The 23,154-nt window shown below is 46.5% G+C and overlaps 1 long non-coding RNA gene across 1 annotated transcript in view; it reads left to right on the top strand.

Moving 5' to 3' along the window:
* The window catches only part of LOC134929212 (uncharacterized), a 125,026-nt gene extending 102,761 nt beyond the window's left edge, over nt 1-22,265 (top strand). The window contains exon 4 of the long non-coding RNA XR_010178386.1: nt 22,147-22,265. This is a non-coding gene — a long non-coding RNA (uncharacterized LOC134929212). The remainder of the gene's footprint in view (nt 1-22,146) is intronic.
* The last annotated feature ends 889 nt before the right edge of the window (nt 22,266-23,154 follow it).

Here is a 23,154-nt window from a genome sequence, read left to right on the forward strand (position 1 = left end):
GTGCTGCATTGTAGTTGTGCGCAGTATATAGTACGAGGACAGTGCAGAATTTTGCTGACCACCAGTATATATATATATATATATATATATATATATATATATAGCAGTACGGTACAGTAGGCCATTGCTATTGATATATTACTGGCATATAATTCCACACGTTAAAAAATGGAGAACAAAAATGTGGAGGGTAAAATAGGGAAAGATCAAGATCCACTTCCACCTTGTGCTGAAGCTGCTGCCACTAGTCATGGCGAGACAATGAAATGCCATCAACGTCGTCTGCCAAGGCCGATGCCCAATGTCATAGTAGAGAGCATGTAAAATCCAAAAAACAAAAGTTCAGTAAAATGACCCAAAAATCAAAATTAAAAGCATCTGATGACAAGCGTAAACTTGCCAATATGCCATTTACGACACGGAGTGGCAAGGAACGGCTGAGGCCCTGTCCTATGTTTATGGCTAGTGGTTCAGCTTCACATGAGGATGGAAGCACTCATCCTCCCGCTAGAAAAATGAAAAGACTTAAGCTGGCAAAAGCACAGCAAAGAACTGTACGTTCTTCTAAATCACAAATCCCCAAGAAGAGTCCAATTGTGTCGGTTGCGATGCCTGACCTTCCCAACACTGGACGGGAAGAGGTGGCACCTTCCACCATTTGCACGCCCCCTGCAAGTGCTGGAAGGAGCACTCGCAGTCCAGTTCCTGATAGTCAAATTGAAGATGTCACTGTTGAAGTACACCACGATGAGGATATGGGTGTTGCTGGCACTGAGGAGGAAATTGACAAGGAGGATTCTGATGGTGAGGTGGTTTGTTTAAGTCAGGCACCCGGGGAGACACCTGTTGTCCGTGGGACGAATATGGCCATTGACATTCCTGGTCAAATTACAAAAAAAATCAGCTCTTCGGTGTGGAATTATTTTAACAGAAATGCGGACAACAGGTGTCAAGCCTGTGTGTTGCCTTTGCCAAGCTGTAATAAGTAGGGGTAAGGATGTTAACCACCTAGGAACATCCTCCCTTATACGTCACCTGGAGCGCATTCATCAGAAGTCATTGACAAGTTCAAAAACTTTGGGTGACAGCGGAAGCAGTCCACTGACAACTAAATCCCTTCCTCTTGTAACCAAGCTCCTGCAAACCACACCACCAACTCCCTCAGTGTCAATTTCCTCCTTAGGCAGGAAAGCCATGTCACTGGCAAGTCTGACGAGTCCTCTCCTGCCTGGGATTCCTCCGATGCATCCTTGAGTGTAACGCCTACTGCTGCTGGCGCTGCTGTTGTTGCTGCTGGCAGTCGATCGTCATCCCATAGGGGAAGTCGGAAGACCACTTGTACTACTTCCAGTAAGCAATTGACTGTCCAACAGTCCTTTGCAAGGAAGATGAAATATCACAGCAGTCATCCTGCTGCAAAGCGGATAACTCAGGCCTTGGCAGCCTGGGCGGTGAGAAATGTGTTTCCGTTATCCACCGTTAATTCACAGGCAACTACAGACTTGATTGAGGTAGTGCGTCCCCGGTACCAAATACCATCTAGGTTCCATTTCTCTAGGCAGGCGATACCGAAAATGTACACAGACCTCAGAAAAAGAGTCACCAGTGTCCTAAAAAATGCAGTTGTACCCAATGTCTATTTAACCACGGACATGTGGACAAGTGGAGCAGGGCAGACTCAGGACTATATGACTGTGACAGCCCACTGGGTAGATGTATTGCCTCCCACAGCAAGAACAGCAGCGGCGGCACCAGTAGCAGCATCTCGCAAACACCACCTCGTTCCTAGGCAGGCTACGCTTTGTATCACCGCTTTCCAGAAGAGGCACACAGCTGACAATCTCTTACGGAAACTGAGGAACATCATCGCAGAATGGCTTACCCCAAATGGACTCTCCTGGGGATTTGTGACATCGGACAACGCCAGCAATATTGTGTGTGCATTACATGTGGGCAAATTCCAGCACGTCCCATGTTTTGCACATACATTGAATTTGGTGGTGCAGAATTATTTAAAAAACGACAGGGGCGTGCAAGAGATGCTGTCGGTGGCCCGAAGAATTGCGGGCCACTTTCGGCATTCAGCCACCGCGTGCCGAAGACTGGAGCACCAGCAAACACTCCTGAACCTGCCCTGTCATCATCTGAAGCAAGAGGTGGTAACGAGGTGGAATTCAACCCTCTATATGCTTCAGAGGATGGAGGCAGCAAAAGGCCATTCAAGCCTATACATCTGCCTACGATATAGGCAAAGGAGGGGGAATGCACCTGACTCAAGCGCAGTGGAGAATGATTTCAACGTTGTGCAAGGTTCTGCAACCCTTTGAACTTGCCACACGTGAAGTCAGTTCAGACACTGCCAGCCTGAGTCAGGTCATTCCCCTCATCAGGCTTTTGCAGAAGCAGCTGGAGAGATTGAAGGAGAAGCTAAAACTGAGCGATTCCGCTAGGCATGTGGGACTTGTGGCTGGAGCCCTTAATTCACTTAACCAGGATTCATGGGTGGTCAATCTGTTGAAATCAGAGCACTACATTTTGGCCACCGTCCTCGATCCTAGGTTAAAAGCCTACGTTGTATCTCTCTTTCCGGCAGACACAAGTATGCAGAGGTGCAAAGACCTGCCGGTGAGACACTTGTCAAGTCAAGCGGAATGTGACCCGTCAACAGCTCCTCCTTCACATTCTCCCGCAACTGGGGCTGCGAGGAAAAGACTAAGAATTCCGAGTCCACCCACTGGCGGTGATGCAGGGCAGTCTGGAGCGAGTGCTGACATCTGGTCCGGACTGAAGGACCTGCCAACGATTACTGACATGTCGTCTACTGTCACTGCATATGATTCTGTCACCATTGAAAGAATGGTAGAGGATTATATGAGTGACCGCATCCAAGTAGGCACGTCAGACAGTCCGTACGTAAACTGGCAGGAAAAAGAGGCAATTTGGAGGCCCTTGCACAAACTGGCTTTATTTTACCTAAGTTGCCCCCCCTCCAGTGCGTACTCCGAAAAAGTGTTTAGTGCAGCTGCTCACCTTGTCAGCAATCGGCGTACGAGGTTACTTCCAGAAAATGTGGAGAAGATAATGTTAATCAAAATGAATTATAATCAATTCCTCCGTGGAGACATTCACCAGCAATTGCCTCCAGAAAGTACACAGGGACCTGAGATGGTGGATTCCAGTGGGGACGAATTAATAATCTGTGAGGAGGGGGATGTACACTGTGAAAGGGGTAAGGAATTGGACGATGAGGAGGAGGTGGACATCTTGCCTCTGTAGAGCCAGTTTGTGCAAGGAGAGATTGATTGCTTCTTTTTTGGTGGGGGCCCAAACCAACCAGTCATTTCAGCCACAGTCGTGTGGCAGACCCTGTCACTGAAATGATGGGTTTGTTAAAGTGTGCATGTCCTGTTTATACAACATAAGGGTGGGTGGGAGGGCCCAAGGACAATTCCATCTTGCACCTCTTTTTTCTTTCATTTTTCTTTGCATCATGTGCTGTTTGGGGAGTATTTTTTTGAAGGGCCATCCTGCGTGACACTGCAGTGCCACTCCTAGATGGGCCAGATGTTTGTGTCGGCCACTTGGGTCGCTTTGTTTTGCCATCCAGCGACCTTGTTGCACCTCTTTTTTTCTTTGCATCATGTGCTGTTTGGGGACTATTTTTTTAAGTGCCATCCTGTCTGACACTGCAGTGCCACTCCTACATGGGCCAGGTGTTTGTGCCGGCCACTTGGGTCGCTTAGCTTAGCCATCCAGCGACCTTGGTGCACCTCTTTTTTTCTTTGCATCATGTGCTGTTTGGGTACTTTTTTTTTAAGTGCCATCCTGTCTGACACTGCAGTGCCACCCCTAGATGGGCCAGGTGTTTGTGCCGGCTACTTGGGTCGCTTAACTAAGCCATCCAGCGACCTTGGTGCACCTCTTTTTTTCTTTGCATCATGTGCTGTTTGAGGACTATATTTTTAAGTGCCATCCTGTCTGACACTGCAGTGCCACTCCTAGATGGGCCAGGTGTTTGTGCCGGCCACTTGGGTCGCTTAGCTTAGCCATCCAGTGACCTTGGTGCACCTCTTTTTTTCTTTGCATCATGTGCTGTTTGGGGACTATTTTTTTAAGTGCCATCCTGTCTGACACTGCATTGCCACTCCTAGATGGGCCAGGTGTTTGTGCCGGCCACTTGGGTCGCTTAGCTTAGCCATCCAGCGACCTTGGTGCACCTCTTTTTTTCTATGCATCATGTGCTGTTTGGGGACTTTTTTTTAAGTGCCATCCTGTCTGACACTGCAGTGCCACTCCTAGATGGGCCAGGTGTTTGTGCCGGCCACTTGGGTCACTTAGCTTAGCCATCCAGCGACCTTGGTGCACCTCTTTTTTTCTTTGCATCATGTGCTGTTTGGGGACTTTTTTTTAAGTGCCATCCTGTCTGACACTGCAGTGCCACCCCTAGATGGGCCAGGTGTTTATGCCGGCTACTTGGGTCGCTTAGCTAAGCCATCCAGTGACCTTGGTGCACATCTTTTTTTCATTGCATCATGTGCTGTTTGGGGACTATTTTTTTAAGTGCCATCCTGTCTGACAGTGCAGTGCCACTCCTAGATGGGCCAGGTATTTGTGCCGGCCACTTGGGTCGCTTAGCTTAGCCATTCAGCGACCTTGGTGCACCTCTTTTTTCCTTTGCATCATGTGCTGTTTGGGGACTATTTTTTTAAGTGCCATCCTGTCTGACACTACAGTGCCAATCCTAGATGGGCCAGGTATTTGTGCCGCCCACTTGGGTCGCTTAGCTTAGTCATCCAGCGACCTCGGTGCAAATTTTAGGACTAAAAATAATTTAACTCTCTCTGCAAGTGTTATATCTGCCCCACCCCCCCTGCAATGCACATGGTTTTGCCCAACTGCTAAAAAATTTCCTGCTGCGATCAACTTGGAATTACTCCCATTGTGAGGTGTGAGGTGTTCAGAATAGACTGGAAATGAGTGGAAATTATGGTTATTGAGGTTAATAATACCATGGGATCGAAATTACCCCCAAATTCTATGATTTAAGCTGTTTTTGAGGGGTTTTTGAAAAAACCCCCACCCGAATCCAAAACACACCCGAATCCGACAAAAAATTTTCAGGGAGGTTTTGCCAAAACGCTTCTGAATCCAAAACACGGCAGCGGAACCGAATCCAAAACCAAAACACAAAACACAAAAAATGCCCGGTGCACATCTCTAGTAAAATCCTGTGAGACATGTACAGTATGTCAGGTGTTGTATTGCTGGAAAGGTTTTTTTTTTTTTTTAACTTGCAGATGGGAGTTGCAAGTGTTTGTTTTTTTAACCAACAAACATTTTATACAAAGCAAAAACACCTACAATAAAGTAGCCCCCCTAGCGCTAATACAATTAGATTTGATTAATTTGGATTCAGGTAAATGTATATGTCCCAAGTCTGCATGCAGCTCACTGTAAGCAGGGGGACTTCTCAACCCCCTACCCGTAATGTAAAAAGACCAAAGAGAAAAAAGTACAGACAGCGCTTGCCGACTTCTTATTATAATAATAAATTTATTAGTTTATTTTGTTCTAATATTAGTTCTTTATTAGTACCATTGTAAGAACAAGATAAAATAAAATCCTTCCCTTGCCAGCTCCGACTCTATGGAACTCACTTCCCCGCACAGTGCGAGAGGCCCCAACTATAGAATCCTTCAAAAGTAGACTCAAGACTTTTCTGTTTACTCAAGCATTTCCATAATGTCCCTTTTAGTATCTTCATGCTTCTGTATTTTATGAAAATGTACTTCATTATTTTCTGTACTATATTATGCTATGTATCTGTTAAACGCCTTGAGTCCTATTGGGGAGAGAGTGCTATATAAATAAAATTATTATTATTATTATTATTATTATTATTATTGCCTCTACAACTATTTTGCATGCAAAAATAAATATTACTAAAAACCACAGTAGCATAAATTAAAAATTCATAACACATCTAATAGAATCATTCAGTACTCTGCTCCATATAATAGCTTAACTATCCCTCTTAGTGCACATAAGATACAACCAGTTACAATTAGTTCTTTAAACATTATATACAGTACACACTTAAAAATCACTATATAGACACTTTAGTGTACCCCAGTCTAAATACAAGTACACCACCGATAGTCTGGCACCCTCAGTGCCAGCAGTGTGCTGGATAATTCGGTGGTATCGGTGGCATCCTGCGTGTCTCCCACAGCCTAACTCCTGCCATGCAGCCTGACCCCCCACCAGCAGTGCAACTACCCGCCCACAGCACAACTTTCCTCTGCACCCGACTATACGCATTCAGACAGACTCCCCCACCCTAAGCTTAACTAAGCATTCTGCTGCCTAGCTAAGACCTCCTGCAGCCTACCTAACTCCTCCTGCAGCCTAAAAAAAACAAAAAAAAACAAAAGAAAGCGCTGGCAAACCGTGTCTTTAAAAAACTTTTTTATTAATATTTCTTTCTATAACGTCCTAAAATAAGGATCTCAACTCCGTTAAGTTATTGGCAGGTCATATGCAAAAATGGTTAAAGAAAACATACACTCTCAATTTATTCCTCTAAGCTCCAGAGATCAATTTAAATCAAATGTTTCAGTTATATTAACAGCCTCTGCTGAGCCTGGACGAATAATAACACATTTGTTGCAACTTATATCCTAACTAAACATTCACATCTAAAAAAGATACTGTTGCCCGCTTCATAAAAAGATAACTTGTATCTCTGATGCACTTCAGGGTTAGTTAACCACAATTGTAGATTTAAAGCACCATATCATAAAATCTTTGCTCAGCCAGTAAGAGTCTTACTCCATAGACAGCGATCTATTAGACACAGTTGTGCTCAAAGTGTCTCTTCAATCCTTTTATATGTCAAAGTTCTCAACAGTCAGTTATGGATATAACTCTTAAAGTGGCAGGCGCCAATCAATGTGATTAAAACATGGCCATGTTTAATAGTTTAAAAAGTCAATATTATCACATCCATCCTTCCTATAATTATAGGGAACACTGGTCCGATCACTCCCGGCCCTGGTAGCAAATTCCTTTATTGGGTCATATCTGGAGGTTTAGATCCAGTTTCACAGCGTGTATTGGATGTGTGCAGATCTCTCCTGATGTCCACAGGATAATAATAAAATGCATTTCTCTGCCTGTCTGCGATCATCGGCGGCTTCCTCAGTCAGTGTTTCCTCTATCAGCTTGGAATCCTTTTATTGTAAATTCTTGTGGCGCGCACATGCGCATAGCCGCATGCATTCCAAGCCTCAGTCTCGCTGTGCGGTGCATAGAGCCGGACCGCATTGGTCTCCCGGCTTTCACTCATAATCTAAACATCTGTTATAGATAGTAATCAAGGCTCTCTTTAGCCTCCCTAAGGATTGATATACATTCTCACTTAAATAAATTAGCAACAGATGTGGAAATTCTTAATTCACCATTTTATCCGTGTATTTACCCACGCTGTAGCTTCTCAGCTCACACAAAAAAGACAAATACATATAAAAACTGTAGTTTTTAGTTCTTAGAATTATTATATCTATCGGCCATATATAAAATAACTTTATAAGCATCCAAATACTCTTGATAACCAGTATCATCTCTATTAGCCTATATATATATATATAGAATAACCATTTAAGGAACAGACTTTATTTTAGTACATTATATAGACTGTACCCTTCAATCATGTGATTAGATTACTGATCAGAGTTATCACCTCCAAAAAATCTTGTTTTTATTTCTATTTTTATTTTGTACATATTATTTAATACTCTTATAAACCATAGATCAAACTGTCACTGACCTGGGTTGGGGATGTTGTGAACTCTGGGGTTCTTCCGATGGTCGGGAAGAGGAACCACAGCTGGGTCGGAGCAGGGATGGTCGGATATAGGTTTTCCTCATATAAGACTCGGATAGTTAGGATTGGTGAAAAATGCTGAGGAACTTTATTATGGGAAGGGAGCAATACAGCGACACATGAAAGAAAGAGAACTTGTGGGCAATGTCAAAGGCTACTGGAGAATTTGTGAGCAACGTTTAAAGGCACTGATCAATGAAGAACTCGTGAGCGATGGTGAAAGACACTGAAGAATTTGTGAGCAATGTTTAAAAACACTGATGAATAAAGAACTTGTGAGCAATGATGAAGGATACTGAAGAATTTGTGAGTGATGTTTTGAAGACACTGATAAATGAAGAACTTGTGAGTGATGGTGAAAGACACTGAAGAATTTGGGTGCGATGTTTAAAGACACTGATGAAATGAAGAACTTGTGAGCGATGGTGAATGACACTGAAGAATTTGTGAGCGATGTTTAAAGACACTGATGAATGAAGAACTTGTGAGCGATGGTGAATGACACTGAAGAATTTGTGAGCGATGTTTAAAGACACTGATGAATGAAGAACTTGTGAGGGATGTTTAAAGGCACTGATGAATGAAGAACTTGTGAGCGATGGTGAATGACACTGAAGAATTTGTGAGCGATGTTTGAAGACACTGAACGCTGGAAACACTAAAGTTGGTTCAGCCCGCAGGCCATGCTGAATCCAGGGAACGCTGGCAACTGCACTGCAGAGGAACACACAAGTTGTTCGGATCACTGGAGACTGTGCTGCAGGAAGGCACCCTAAATGCTAAAAGCACTGGAGTATAGCTGCGGGGGAACACACTGCGTACGGGAGCTCTGGCATCCACTTCAGTAAAGAGACGATACTCAGGCGCCGAGGCTCTCCCGGTGTCCGTTTTTGAATCTCCCGCCTCTATTGGATTGGTGAAGCGGGTAGTGACGTCACCTACTCCCCACCCACGTGACGCCGGCTGTCATGGTGGCGCCCACGCTCCGGGGAACCGCCGGGAGCCGCGCCAGCCAGACGCCGGGACCCGAGGACCGCCGGAGGTGGGGACCGCCAAACAGACCAGCAGCCATGCAGGGGTAAGCACGGCGGCCGCTGCCCCTGGTGTGTGACAGTACCCCCTCCTCCAGGAGTGGCCCCTGGACACTTCCCGGGCTTTGTTGGATGTCTGGAAAGGAAGATCCGCACCAGTCGGGCAGCCGTAACTTCAGTAGCTTTGACCCAGCTCCTCTCCTCAGGGCCATAACCTTTCCATTCTACCAAGTACTGCAGATTCTTGTGAAGATAACGGGAGTCAAGAATAGCTTTGATTTCAAATTCCGTTCCGGCTTCAGTCTTTACAGAGGTTGGCCTAGGGGACTCTGAATGGAACCGATTTAAAATAAGGGGATGAAGGAGAGAAACATGGAAGGAATTTGGTACCTGAAAGTGGGAAGGCAAGCCCAATTTGCAGACAACCGGGTTCAGAACTTGCAACACGGGGTAAGGGCCAATGAACCTCGGGGCAAACTTTATAGCGGGCACTCTTAAACGGAGATTGCGGGTAGAGAGCCATACTCTATCACCAACTTTGTATTGGGGAGCTGCCCGTCGCTTCCTATCCACAAAGAATTTGTAGCGGCCGGAGATTTTCTTGAGGTTAACATGAACCCTACTCCAGATTTGGCTGAAGTGCCGAAGAGTAGAGGCTGCAGCAGGAACATCTTCCGGAGGACAGACGGGTAATTCTGGAACTTGAGGATGGAATCCATAGTTAATGAAGAATGGGGACTCACCAGTGGAAGAGTGGTACAAATGATTATGGGCAAACTCGGCCCAGGGCAACAGTTCCACCCAATCATCTTGCGCAGGAGAGAGATAAACACGGAGAAAAGTCTCTAAATCTTGATTGACGCGTTCAGTTTGCCCATTGGTCTGAGGATGGTAGGCAGATGAAAACTTACGTTTTATTTGTAAGGCTGAACAGAGGGCCCTCCAGAATCTTGCAGTGAACTGCACCCCCCGATCAGAGACTATTTCCTGAGGTAACCCATGCAGGCGGAAGTGTTCCCGGATAAATAACAAAGCCAATTTAGGAGCTGATGGCAACCCGGTCAAAGGAACAAAATGTGCCATTTTAAAAAAGCGGTCAATAATCACCCAGATGGTATTGTGACCCTTGGAGGGGGGCAATTCGGTGACAAAGTCCATAGAAATATGGGTCCAAGGCCTCTTAGGAATGGACAGTGGATGAAGCAACCCCGCAGGCGGCAGACAAAGAATTTTGTGCTGAGCACATTGAGGACATGAGTTGACATAATCTTGTATGTCCTTCTTCATAGTGTCCCACCATTATGACCTTCGTAGAAACTCCCACATTTTTTGAACTCCAGGATGACCGGAAAACTTGGAGGTATGAGCCCACTGCAGCAACTTCGGTCGAAATTTAGCTGGTACAGACATTCTCCCAGGAGGAGGACCCAAAGCGGTGGGAGCTGCCGAAATAGAAACTGGACAGAGAATCAAAGCCTTTCCAACGGAATTCTCCTCATCCGAAGCTGTTAAGGAACGAGATAGAGCATCAGCCTTAGTGTTAAAAGTCCCGGCCCGGTACTTAATGATGAACGAGAATCGAGTGAAGAAAAGCGCCCATCTAGCTTGACCGGGATTCAAGCACTGGGCTGTCTTGAGATACAGCAAGTTCTTGTGATCGGTGTAAATCGTAATTAGGTGTTTAGCACCTTCCAATAGATATCTCCATTCTTCCAGGGCAGATTTTATTGCCAAGAGTTCCTGGTCTCCGATGGTGTAGTTTCGTTCAGCAGGAGAGAACTTGCGAGAATAGAAACCACATGGATGTAACTTCCCGTCAGAGGAGTACTGTGAAAGCAAGGCACTGATGCCTACTGAGGAAGCATCGACCTCCAAGAAGAATGGTTTTGAAAAATTTGGTTGCTGAAGTACCGGAGAGGACTTAAAGGCTGCTTTCAACCGGGCGAATGCTGCTACAGCTTCAGAAGACCAGTGACTTGGGTCAGACCCCTTTTTGGTTAGGGTAGTAATTGGTGCCACAATGGTAGAGAATCCCTTTATGAATTTCCGGTAGTAATTCGCAAAACCCAGAAATCTTTGTACCGCTTTCAAGGAAAGAGGCTGAGTCCAGTCCCGAACAGCAGTAAGTTTTTCCGGATCCATGCAAAGCTCCGTACCTGAGATGACGTAACCAAAAAATGGAATTGAAGGAACCTGTGCTCTGTGAGATTCTAAGAAAATATCAGAATGTCATCCAAGTAAACCACTACACTTAGGTATAACATATCTCAGAAGATTTCATTCACAAATCCTTGGAAGACGGCAGGGGCATTGCTGAGGCCAAACGGCATTACCAGATATTCGTAATGCCCATCCCTGGTATTGAAGGCCGTCTTCCATTCGTCCCCCTGTCGAATACATATCAAATTATAGGCTCCCCTTAAGTCGAACTTGGTGAAAACATGGGCTCCGCGAACCCTATCAAATAGCTCCGTGATGAGCGGCAAAGGATATTTGTTCTTAATGGTGATATCATTTAAGCCGCGGTAGTCAATACATGGTCTCAACCCTCCGTCCTTCTTCTTCACAAAAAAGAAGCCTGCTCCCGCCGGGGAGGTAGAGGGGCGAATGAATCCTTTCTGCAGATTACACTTGATATAGTCCGACATGGCTTGGGTCTCGGGTAATGACAAGGGATAAGTGCATACCCGGGGTGGCATTCTCCCTGGGATGAGCTCAATGGGACAGTCCCAGGGTCTATGGGGTGGTAACTGATCGGCCGCCTGTTCCGAAAACACGTCTGTGAACTCCCGATAGGCCTCCGGAATGAGCTCCTCATCCGACTTGGAAGATACACGGAGCAGGTAGACAGGAGTGAGACAATTAAAATGACAAAATGAACTCCAGGATACTATTTGTGATGACTTCCAGTCGACGTGAGGGTTGTGTACTTTAAGCCAAGGAAGGCCAAGAACCAGATCGTGAGGCATCTCCCGAATCACTAGGAACTCCAGATGTTCTTGATGCAGAGCTCCAACCTGCAGCTTGACTGGCACTGTGCGACTTGAAATAAGACCATTAGAAATTTGGGTACCATTGATAGCAGTCAATGTAATAGGTCGTTCGACGGACTGTAACTGTAAACCCAGTTTTTGGACACAAGAAAGAGAAACAAAATTCCCTGCATCCCCGGAGTCCAGCAGAGCCTTAACGGGTTTGGCTATAGACCCAGAAAACAGAGACACTGAGAGTAAACAGTCCACTGTCGGAGAAGGTTTAGATGTAACCCCTAACTCGACTCCTCCGGAACAAGCTAGGACTGCCTGTTTCCCGGACGGGACTTACAAAACTTGAGAAAGTGATCCGCAGCTCCACAGTAGAGGCAGAGTCTACCCTCACGACGGCGCTGTCGTTCTTCCGGGGACAGCCGAGATCGATTAATTTGCATAGGTTCGTCTGGACTTGGGGTAACCGTTTGCTTAGACGGGAGAGACCGGAATCTTGATCATTCTGACCGACTACGTTCGCCACCTCGTTCCTGCATACGAAGATCCACCTTTACACAGAGTGAGATCAACTATTCTAAGGAATCTGGCAGATCCCTAGTGATCAGTTCGTCTTTTAGATGGTCGGAGAGCCTATTCCAGAAAGCGGCCCGGAGAGCATCATTATTCCAGCGCAGTTCTGAGGCTATGGTTTGGAAACGAATCACATACTGTCCCACTGAACGGGAGCCTTGTCGGACTCGGAGCAAGTCCGAAGAAGCAGCGGTCATTCTGCCGGGCTCATCGAAGATCCTTCGGAATGACATGATGAAATTGGTGTAACTGGAAACCAACGGGTCATACCGCTCCCATAACAGAGACACCCAATCCAACGCTGAACCTTCAAGCAAGGAAATTATGTACGCCACCTTGGACCGATCTGTGGGGAAGTTGTGTGAGAGAAGTTCAAAATGTACCTCGCATTGGTTGAGAAAACCACGGCAATTCTTTGGATTCCCATTATAGCGAGAAGGTGTGGGAAGCTGAAGGCGTGACCTGGTTCCAGACAGGGATTGAACATTACTAGGGGCAACCACAGGAGCGGGTACTGGAGCTGGAGCCGGAACTACTGAAGTCAGAGAAGCCTGAATTTGATCCAGCTGGCCGGACAACTCCTGGAGATACTGCATCACCTGGCTCTGTGCCGTCTCCTGACTTTGAACTCGGGAAACCAGGTCCTGGATGGCGCTTACCTCTGGGTTCCAATCCCCCGGGTCCATGGGGCCTGAGAATACTGTCACAGACCTGGGTTGGGGATGTTGTGAACTCGGGGGTTCTTCCAATGGTCGGGAAGAGGAACCACAGCTGGGTCGGAGCAGGGATGGTCGGATATAGGTTTTCCTCATATAAGACTCGGATAGTTAGGATTGGTGAAAAATGCTGCGGAACTTTATTATGGGAAGGGAGCAATACAGCAACACATGAAAGAAAGAGAACTTGTGGGCAATGTCAAAGGCTACTGGAGAATTTGTGAGCAACGTTTAAAGGCACTGATCAATGAAGAACTCGTGAGCGATGGTGAAAGACACTGAAGAATTTGTGAGCAATGTTTAAAAACACTGATGAGTAAAGAACTTGTGAGCGATGATGAAATTGTGAGCGATGCTTTGAAGACACTGATGAATGAAGAACTTGTGATCGATGGTGAAATACACTGAAGAATTTGTGTGCGATGTTTAAAGATACTGATGAAATGAAGAACTTTTGAGCGATGGTGAATGACACTGAAGAATTTGTGAGCGATGTTTAAAGACACTGATGAATGAAGAACTTGTGAGCGATGGTCAATGACACTGAAGAATTTGTGAGCGATGTTTAAAGACACTGATGAATGAAGAACTTGTGAGGGATGTTTAAAGGCACTGATGAATGAAGAACTTGTGAGCGATGGTGAATGACACTGAAGAATTTGTGAGCGATGTTTGAAGACACTGAACGCTGGAAACACTGAAGTTGGTTCAGCCCGCAGGCCATGCTGAATCCAGGGAACGCTGGCAACTGCACTGCAGAGGAACACACAAGTTGTTCGGATCACTGGAGACTGTGCTGCAGGAAGGCACCCTGAATGCTAAAAGCACTGGAGTATAGCTGCGGGGGAACACACTGCGTACGAGAGCTCTGGCATCCACTTCAGTAAAGAGACGATACTCAGGCGCCGAGGCTCTCCCGGTGTCCGTTTTTGAATCTCCCGCCTCTATTGGATTGGTGAAGCGGGTAGTGACGTCACCTGCTCCCCACCCACGTGACGCCGGCTGTCATGGTGGCGCCCACGCTCCGGGGAACCGCCGGGAGCCGCACCAGCCAGACGCCGGGACCCGAGGACCGCCGGAGGTGGGGACCGACAAACAGACCAGCAGCCACGCAGGGGTAAGCACGGCGGCCGCTGCCCCTGGTGTGTGACAGTACCCCCTCCTCCAGGAGTGGCCCCTGGACACTTCCCGGGCTTTGTTGGATGTCTGGAAAGGAAGATCCGCACCAGTCGGGGAGCCGTAACTTCAGTAGCTTTGACCCAGCTCCTCTCCTCAGGGCCATAACCTTTCCATTCTACCAAGTACTGCAGATTCTTGTGAAGATAACGGGAGTCAAGAATAGCTTTGATTTCAAATTCCGTTCCGGCATTAGTCTTTACAGAGGTTGGCCTAGGGGACTCTGAATGGAACCGATTTAAAATAAGGGGATGAAGGAGAGAAACATGGAAGGAATTTGGTACCTGAAAGTGGGAAGGCAAGCCCAATTTGCAGACAACCGGGTTCAGAACTTGCAACACGGGGTAAGGGCCAATGAACCTCGGGGCAAACTTCATAGCGGGCACTCTTAAACGGAGATTGCGGGTAGAGAGCCATACTCTATCACCAACTTTGTATTGGGGAGCTGCCCGTCGCTTCCTATCCACAAAGAATTTGTAGCGGCCGGAGATTTTCTTGAGGTTAACATGAACCCTACTCCAGATTTGGCTGAAGTGCCGAAGAGTAGAGGCTGCAGCAGGAACATCTTCCGGAGGACAGACGGGTAATTCTGGAACTTGAGGATGGAATCCATAGTTAATGAAGAATGGGGACTCACCAGTGGAAGAGTGGTACAAATGATTATGGGCAAACTCGGCCCAGGGCAACAGTTCCACCCAATCATCTTGCGCAGGAGAGAGATAAACAAGGAGAAAAGTCTCTAAATCTTGATTGACACGTTCAGTTTGCCCATTGGTCTGAGGATGGTAGGCAGATGAAAACTTACGTTTTATTTGTAAGGCTGAACAGAGGGCCCTCCAGAATCTTGCAGTGAACTGCACACCCCGATCAGAGACTATTTCCTGAGGTAACCCATGCAGGCGGAAGTGTTCCCGGATAAATAACAAAGCCAATTTAGGAGCTGATGGCAACCCGGTCAAAGGAACAAAATGTGCCATTTTAGAAAAGCGGTCAATAATCACCCAGATGGTATTGTGGCCCTTGGAGGGGGGCAATTCGGTGACAAAGTCCATAGAAATATGGGTCCAAGGCCTCTTAGGAATGGACAGTGGATGAAACAACCCCGCAGGTGGCAGACAAAGAATTTTGTGCTGAGCACATTGAGGACATGAGTTGACATAATCTTGTATGTCCTTCTTCATAGTGTCCCACCATTATGACCTTCGTAGAAACTCCCACATTTTTTGAACTCCAGGATGACCGGAAAACTTGGAGGTATGAGCCCACTGCAGCAACTTCGGTCGAAATTTAGCTGGTACAGACATTCTCCCAGGAGGAGGACCCAAAGCGGTGGGAGCTGCCGAAATAGAAACTGGACAGAGAATCAAAGCCTTTCCAACGGAATTCTCCTCATCCGAAGCTGTTAAGGAACGAGATAGAGCATCAGCCTTAGTGTTAAAAGTCCCGGCCCGGTACTTAATGATGAACGAGAATCGAGTGAAGAAAAGCGCCCATCTAGCTTGACCGGGATTCAAGCACTGGGCTGTCTTGAGATACAGCAAGTTCTTGTGATCGGTGTAAATCGTAATTAGGTGTTTAGCACCTTCCAATAGATATCTCCATTCTTCCAGGGCAGATTTTATTGCCAAGAGTTCCTGGTCTCCGATGGTGTAGTTTCGTTCAGCAGGAGAGAGCTTGCGAGAATAGAAACCACATGGATGTAACTTCCCGTCAGAGGAGTACTGTGAAAGCATGGCACTGATGCCTACTGAGGAAGCATCGACCTCCAAGAAGAATGGTTTTGAAAAATTTGGTTGCTGAAGTACCGGAGAGGACTTAAAGGCTGCTTTCAACCGGGCGAATGCTGCTACAGCTTCAGAAGACCAGTGACTTGGGTCAGACCCCTTTTTGGTTAGGGTAGTAATTGGTGCCACAATGGTAGAGAATCCCTTTATGAATTTCCGGTAGTAATTCGCAAAACCCAGAAATCTTTGTACCGCTTTCAAGGAAAGAGGCTGAGTCCAGTCCCGAACAGCAGTAAGTTTTTCCGGATCCATGCAAAGCTCCGTACCTGAGATGACGTAACCAAGAAATGGAATTGAAGGAACCTGTGCTCTGTGAGATTCTTAGAAAATATCAGAATGTCATCCAAGTATACCACTACACTTAGGTATAACATATCTCAGAAGATTTCATTCACAAATCCTTGGAAGACGGCAGGGGCATTGCTGAGGCCAAACGGCATTACCAGATATTCGTAATGCCCGTCCCTGGTATTGAAGGCCGTCTTCCATTCGTCCCCCTGTCGAATACATATCAAATTATAGGCTCCCCTTAAGTCAAACTTGGTGAAAACATGGGCTCCGCGAACCCTATCAAATAGCTTCGTGATGAGCGGCAAAGGATATTTGTTCTTAATGGTGATATCATTTAAGCCGCGGTAGTCAATACATGGTCTCAACCCTCCGTCCTTCTTCTTCACAAAAAAGAAGCCTGCTCCCGCCGGGGAGGTAGAGGGGCGAATGAATCCTTTCTGCAGATTACACTTGATATAGTCCGACATGGCTTGGGTCTCGGGTAATGACAAGGGATAAGTGCATACCCGGGGTGGCATTCTCCCTGGGATGAGCTCAATGGGACAGTCCCAGGGTCTATGGGGTGGTAGCTGATCGGCCGCCTGTTCCGAAAACACGTCTGTGAACTCCCGATAGGCCTCCGGAATGAGCTCCTCATCCGACTTGGAAGATACACGGAGCGGGTAGACAGGAGTGAGACAATTAAAATGACAAAATGAACTCCAGGATACTATTTGTGATGACTTCCAGTCAGGGCCGTTTCTAGACAATTTGGCTCCCAGTGCGAGGTTTCAAAATGCGCCCCCCCCCATTGGTATAAAAAAAAAATGCGTGCCCCCCCCCATATAGCCAGAAAAAAAGCATGCGCTCCCGACAAGGCTGTGTGGCCTGATTAAAATGGGCGTGGTCTCATTTCAGTGGGCGTGGCCTCGTCTGATATCACACCCACCACAGGGGGAAAAAATAAAAATAAAAAAGTCCCCTTTTTACACATTACACCAGGCAAGTGTCCCCATATTACACAGCGTGGCAGGCAGGTGTCCCCATTTACAAAGTGCGGCAGGCAGGTGTCCCCATTTTACAAAGTGCGGCAGGCAGGTGTCCCCATTTAACAAAGTGCGGCAGGCAGGTGTCCCCATTTTACACAGTACGGTAAGCAGATATCCCCATTTTACACAGTACGCAGGCAGGTGTCCCCATTTTACACAGTACGCAGGCACGTGCCCCCATTTTACACAGTACGCAGGCACGTGCCCCCATTTTACACAGTGCGGCAGGTATCCCCATTTTACACAGTACGCAGGCATGTGTCCCCATTTTACACAGTGCGGTAGATATCCCCATTTTACACAGTGCGGTAGGTATCCCCATTTTATACAGTGCGGCAGGTGCCCCCATTTTACACAGTGCGGCAGGTGCCCCCATTTTATACAGTGCGGCAGGTATCCCCATTTTATACAGTGCGGCAGGTGCCCCCATTTTACACAGTGCGGCAGGTATCCCCATTTTATACAGTGCGGCAGGTGCCCCCATTTTACACAGTGCGGCAGGTGCCCCCATTTTATACAGTGCGGCAGGTATCCCCATTTTACACAGTGCGGCAGGTGCCCCCATTTTATACAGTGCGGCAGGTGCCCCCATTTTACACAGTGCAGCAGGTATCCCCATTTTATACAGTGCGGCAGGTGCCCCCATTTTACACAGTGCGGCAGGTGCCCCCATTTTACACAGTGCGGCAGGTATCCCCATTTTACACAGTGCGGCAGGTATCCCCATTTTACACAGTGCGGCAGGTGTCAAGTGGGGAGAGAGAGAGAGAGAGAGAGAGAAAGAGAATACTTACAACTTGCCGCTCTTCGGGTCCCGCGCCCCGGCCGCCTCCTCCGTCGATGGTTATCTTCTCCAGTCCTCTCCTCCCTCTCTCTTCCACCCGAGCGCTCCTGCTCAGGGGGCGGGGCTTCGCGGAATGACGCGTTTGCGTCGTGACGTCACGACTCAAACGCGTCATTCCGCGAAGCCCCGCCCCCCGAGCAGGAGCACTCGGGGGGAGAGAGAGGGAGGAGAGGAGTAGTCACGAAGTGCCGCGGCGGGCGCCCCGTGCGGTTGCACGGCTCACCCGCCGCTAGAAACGGCACTGCTTCCAGTCGACGTGAGGGTTGTGTACTTTAAGCCAAGGAAGGCCAAGAACCAGATCGTGAGGCATCTCCCGAATCACTAGGAACTCCAGATGTTCTTGATGCAGAGCTCCAACCTGCAGCTTGACTGGCACTGTGCGACTTGAAATAAGACCATTAGAAATTTGGGTACCATTGATAGCAGTCAATGTAATAGGTCGTTCGACGGACTGTAACTGTAAACCCAGTTTTTGGACACAAGAAAGAGAAACAAAATTCCCTGCATCCCCGGAGTCCAGCAGAGCCTTAACGGGTTTGGCTATAGACCCAGAAAACAGAGACACTGAGAGTAAACAGTCCACTGTCGGAGAAGGTTTAGATGTAACCCCTAACTCGACTCCTCCGGAACAAGCTAGGACTGCCTGTTTCCCGGACGGGACTTACAAAACTTGAGAAAGTGATCCGCAGCTCCACAGTAGAGGCAGAGTCTACCCTCACGACGGCGCTGTCGTTCTTCCGGGGACAGCCGAGATCGATTAATTTGCATAGGTTCGTCTGGACTTGGGGTAACCGTTTGCTTAGACGGGAGAGACCGGAATCTGGATCATTCTGACCGACTACGTTCGCCACCTCGTTCCTGCATACGAAGATCCACCTTTACACAGAGTGAGATCAACTATTCTAAGGAATCTGGCAGATCCCTAGTGATCAGTTCGTCTTTTAGATGGTCGGAGAGCCTATTCCAGAAAGCGGCCCGGAGAGCATCATTATTCCAGCGCAGTTCTGAGGCTATGGTTTGGAAACGAATCACATACTGTCCCACTGAACGGGAGCCTTGTCGGACTCGGAGCAAGTCCGAAGAAGCAGCGGTCATTCTGCCGGGCTCATCGAAGATCCTTCGGAATGACATGATGAAATTGGTGTAACTGGAAACCAACGGGTCATACCGCTCCCATAACAGAGACACCCAATCCAACGCTGAACCTTCAAGCAAGGAAATTATGTACGCCACCTTGGACCGATCTGTGGGGAAGTTGTGTGAGAGAAGTTCAAAATGTACCTCGCATTGGTTGAGAAAACCACGGCAATTCTTTGGATTCCCATTATAGCTAGAAGGTGTGGGAAGCTGAAGGCGTGACCTGGTTCCAGACAGGGATTGAACATTACTAGGGGCAACCACAGGAGCGGGTACTGGAGCTGGAGCCGGAACTACTGAAGTCAGAGAAGCCTGAATTTGATCCAGCCGGCCGGACAACTCCTGGAGATACTGCATCACCTGGCTCTGTGCCGCCTCCTGACTTTGAACTCGGGAAACCAGGTCCTGGATGGCGCTTGCCTCTGGGTTCCAATCCCCCGGGTCCATGGGGCCTGAGTATACTGTCACAGACCTGGGTTGGGGATGTTGTGAACTCCGGGCTTCTTCCAATGGTCGGGAAGAGGAACCACAGCTGGGTCGGAGCAGGGATGGTCGGATATAGGTTTTCCTCATATAAGACTCGGATAGTTAGGATTGGTGAAAAATGCTGAGGAACTTTATTATGGGAAGGGAGCAATACAGCGACACATGAAAGAAAGAGAACTTGTGGGCAATGTCAAAGGCTACTGGAGAATTTGTGAGCAACGTTTAAAGGCACTGATCAATGAAGAACTTGTGATCGATGGTGAAAGACACTGAAGAATTAGTGTGCGATGTTTAAAGATACTGATGAAATGAAGAACTTTTGAGCGATGGTGAATGACACTGAATAATTTGTGAGCGATGTTTAAAGACACTGATGAATGAAGAACTTGTGAGCGATGGTCAATGACACTGAAGAATTTGTGAGCGATGTTTAAAGACACTGATGAATGAAGAACTTGTGAGCGATGGTGAATGACACTGAAGAATTTGTGAGCGATGTTTAAAGACACTGATGAATAAAGAACTTGTGAGCACTGTTTAAAGGCACTGATGAATGAAGAACTTGTGAGCGATGGTGAATGACACTGAAGAATTTGTGAGCGATGTTTGAAGACACTGAATGCTGGAAACACTAAAGTTGTTCGGATCACTGGAGACTGTGCTGCAGGAAGGCACCCTGAATGCTAAAAGCACTGGAGTATAGCTGCGGGGGAACACACTGCGTACGGGAGCTCTGGCATCCACTTCAGTAAAGAGACGATACTCAGGCGCCGAGGCTCTCCCGGCTTCCGGTTTTGAATCTCCAGCCTCTATTGGATTGGTGAAGCGGGTAGTGACGTCACCTGCTCCCCGCCAACGTGACGCCGGCTGTCATGGCGGCGCCCACGCTCCGGGGAACCGCCGGGAGCCGCGCCAGCCAGAAGCCGGGACCCGAGGACCGCCGGAGGTGGGGACCGCCAAACAGACCAGCAGCCACGCAGGGGTAAGCGCGGCGGCCGCTGCCCCTGGCGTGTGACACAAACTATTCCACGGTTTATTAATATAGTTTTCTTCAGAAATCGAGCAAATACTTTTTCAAAACCCCAAGATTCCATCAAATACTTTTAATTAAAAAACTATATTTTAACCCCATACACTTCTCTGTTAACCTTTTGAAATTCACCTTAATGGTAAACTCAACAACTAAACAGTTATCCAGAGATATGTAAATAGAAACCCATAACTATGTTACACTACGTTATATGGGATAATCTTAGTGCCCTAATACGCACATGAAAAGAGAGGGGAGGAAGGAAAAAAAGGGGGGGGGGGAAGGAAGGAAGGGTGGGGGGTTTAAGGAAAAAGGGAAGAAATGAAAGAATGACACAAGGAAGATAGAGAGAGAAAAAGGAAAGCTAAAAACCCTTTCCAAAGCTGACTAAGAATGTAGATCCAGGATAAATTATATATTATTAAGTTCCACCGTATCGTTTAACCCATGCGGAAGCAGGGTATTTAAACGGTAGATCCAATATGCTTCCCTACGACACAGCTGTCCAAATCTATCACCTCCCCTAGTAGTCTTCTTTATCTGCTCAATAGCTTTAACCCTAGTGTCTCCAAATGTGTAGCCAGTACAATTTGCAATATGGTCAGAGAGGGGGTGGGTTTTGAAACATTTAGTCACATTACGTCGATGCTCCATAAATCTAGTGTTAAGCATGCATGTAGTGCGTCCCACATACTGTTTACCACAGCCGCACTGTATTATATAAATCACAAAGGAAGATTTACAGTTTATAAATTCTTTTATCTGAAAAGAATCTCCATTATAGTTAGAAATAAACATAGTTTCTTTTTTCTGTATTGTATGTTTACATGTATTGCATGCCACCCTCCCACATCTATGGAACCCTAAAGGTTTATCTTGGAGCCACATTTTCTCCACTGTATAATATTCATTCCTGGGCCTAAAATGACTAGACACTATTTTAGATTTCAAGTTTTCAGATTTTCTAAAGATTATTCTACCATTCAAATCTACTACTTCTTTAAGGACCTTATCCAACTTTAGTAATTCTGAATTTTTCTTAATGATTCTTTTAATCTCATATGCACAGTTGTTATATTTTGTCGTAAAAAGGGCTGATCTTTCTCCTATCTCTTTCTCGTTCTTTTTTACCTTTTGTTTTACCACTAACAGATCCTTTCTATTTTCTTAACCTCATTTAGAGCTAATTGTATAACCACACTTGGATACCCTTGTTCCAGAAAAGATAGAACCATATCATTTGATTGCCGCTCAAAAATTTCATCAGAGGAACAGTTACGTCGAAGTCTAATAAACTGACCTTTCGGAATATTTTCTTTCCAGCTCTTTGCATGTGAGCTCCTGTAATCAAGATACTTACTTTGATCAACCTTTTTTATATAGGTTTCTGTTACTAATTCTCCTCCCTCCACTGATAATGCTATATCCAGAAAAGTGATATTATCCTACTTATCGTAGATGTGAATTGGAGACCATAGTCATTTTTATTTAAACTAGTGATAAAAGAATCACTAGAAAGTGCATCCCCCTCCCAAATAAAAAATAAATCATCTATATATCTACCGTAAAGGACGAGGTTCGCCCCGAACTCCCCACCCCACACATGCTCCTCCTCAAAATGCCCCATGTACAGGTTGGCAAAGCTCGGTGCAAACCTCGTCCCCATAGCGTGTCTGCAAATAAGTGCGACCATCAAACAAAAAACATTTGTGCTCCAAAATAAATATAATTGACTTCAAGACAAAGTCACGCAGGGAGTCATTCATATTAAAGTCTCTATTGAGATAGTACTTTACGGCCTCAATGCCTTTTTCGTGGGGGATATTAGAATATAGGGCTTCCACGTCGCATGTTATCAAAGTATATCTTTGTTTCCACTCAACTGATTTAATTAAATTCAGAAAATGTCTTGTATCTTTGATATAAGATTTTAGACTCCCCACGTGACTCTGTAAATGAAAATCAACAAAAGACAAATTATTCGTAAGTGACAAACACCAGAAATTATAGGGCGACCAGGAGGTGACTGTAGTGATTTGTGGATTTTTGGTAGGTGGTAAAAGGTTGGCGTGACGGGGTATAAATTATATAAAAAGTGAAAAGTTTCTTTGGATATAGCACCATCATGGAGGGCCAAATCCAATAGATCTCTGAGTTCCTTCTGGTACAGGGCGGTGGGATTGCGGTCC

This window comes from Pseudophryne corroboree, chromosome 5 (genome assembly GCF_028390025.1).
Source record: "Pseudophryne corroboree isolate aPseCor3 chromosome 5, aPseCor3.hap2, whole genome shotgun sequence".
In the NCBI taxonomy this organism is placed as follows: domain Eukaryota; kingdom Metazoa; phylum Chordata; class Amphibia; order Anura; family Myobatrachidae; genus Pseudophryne; species Pseudophryne corroboree.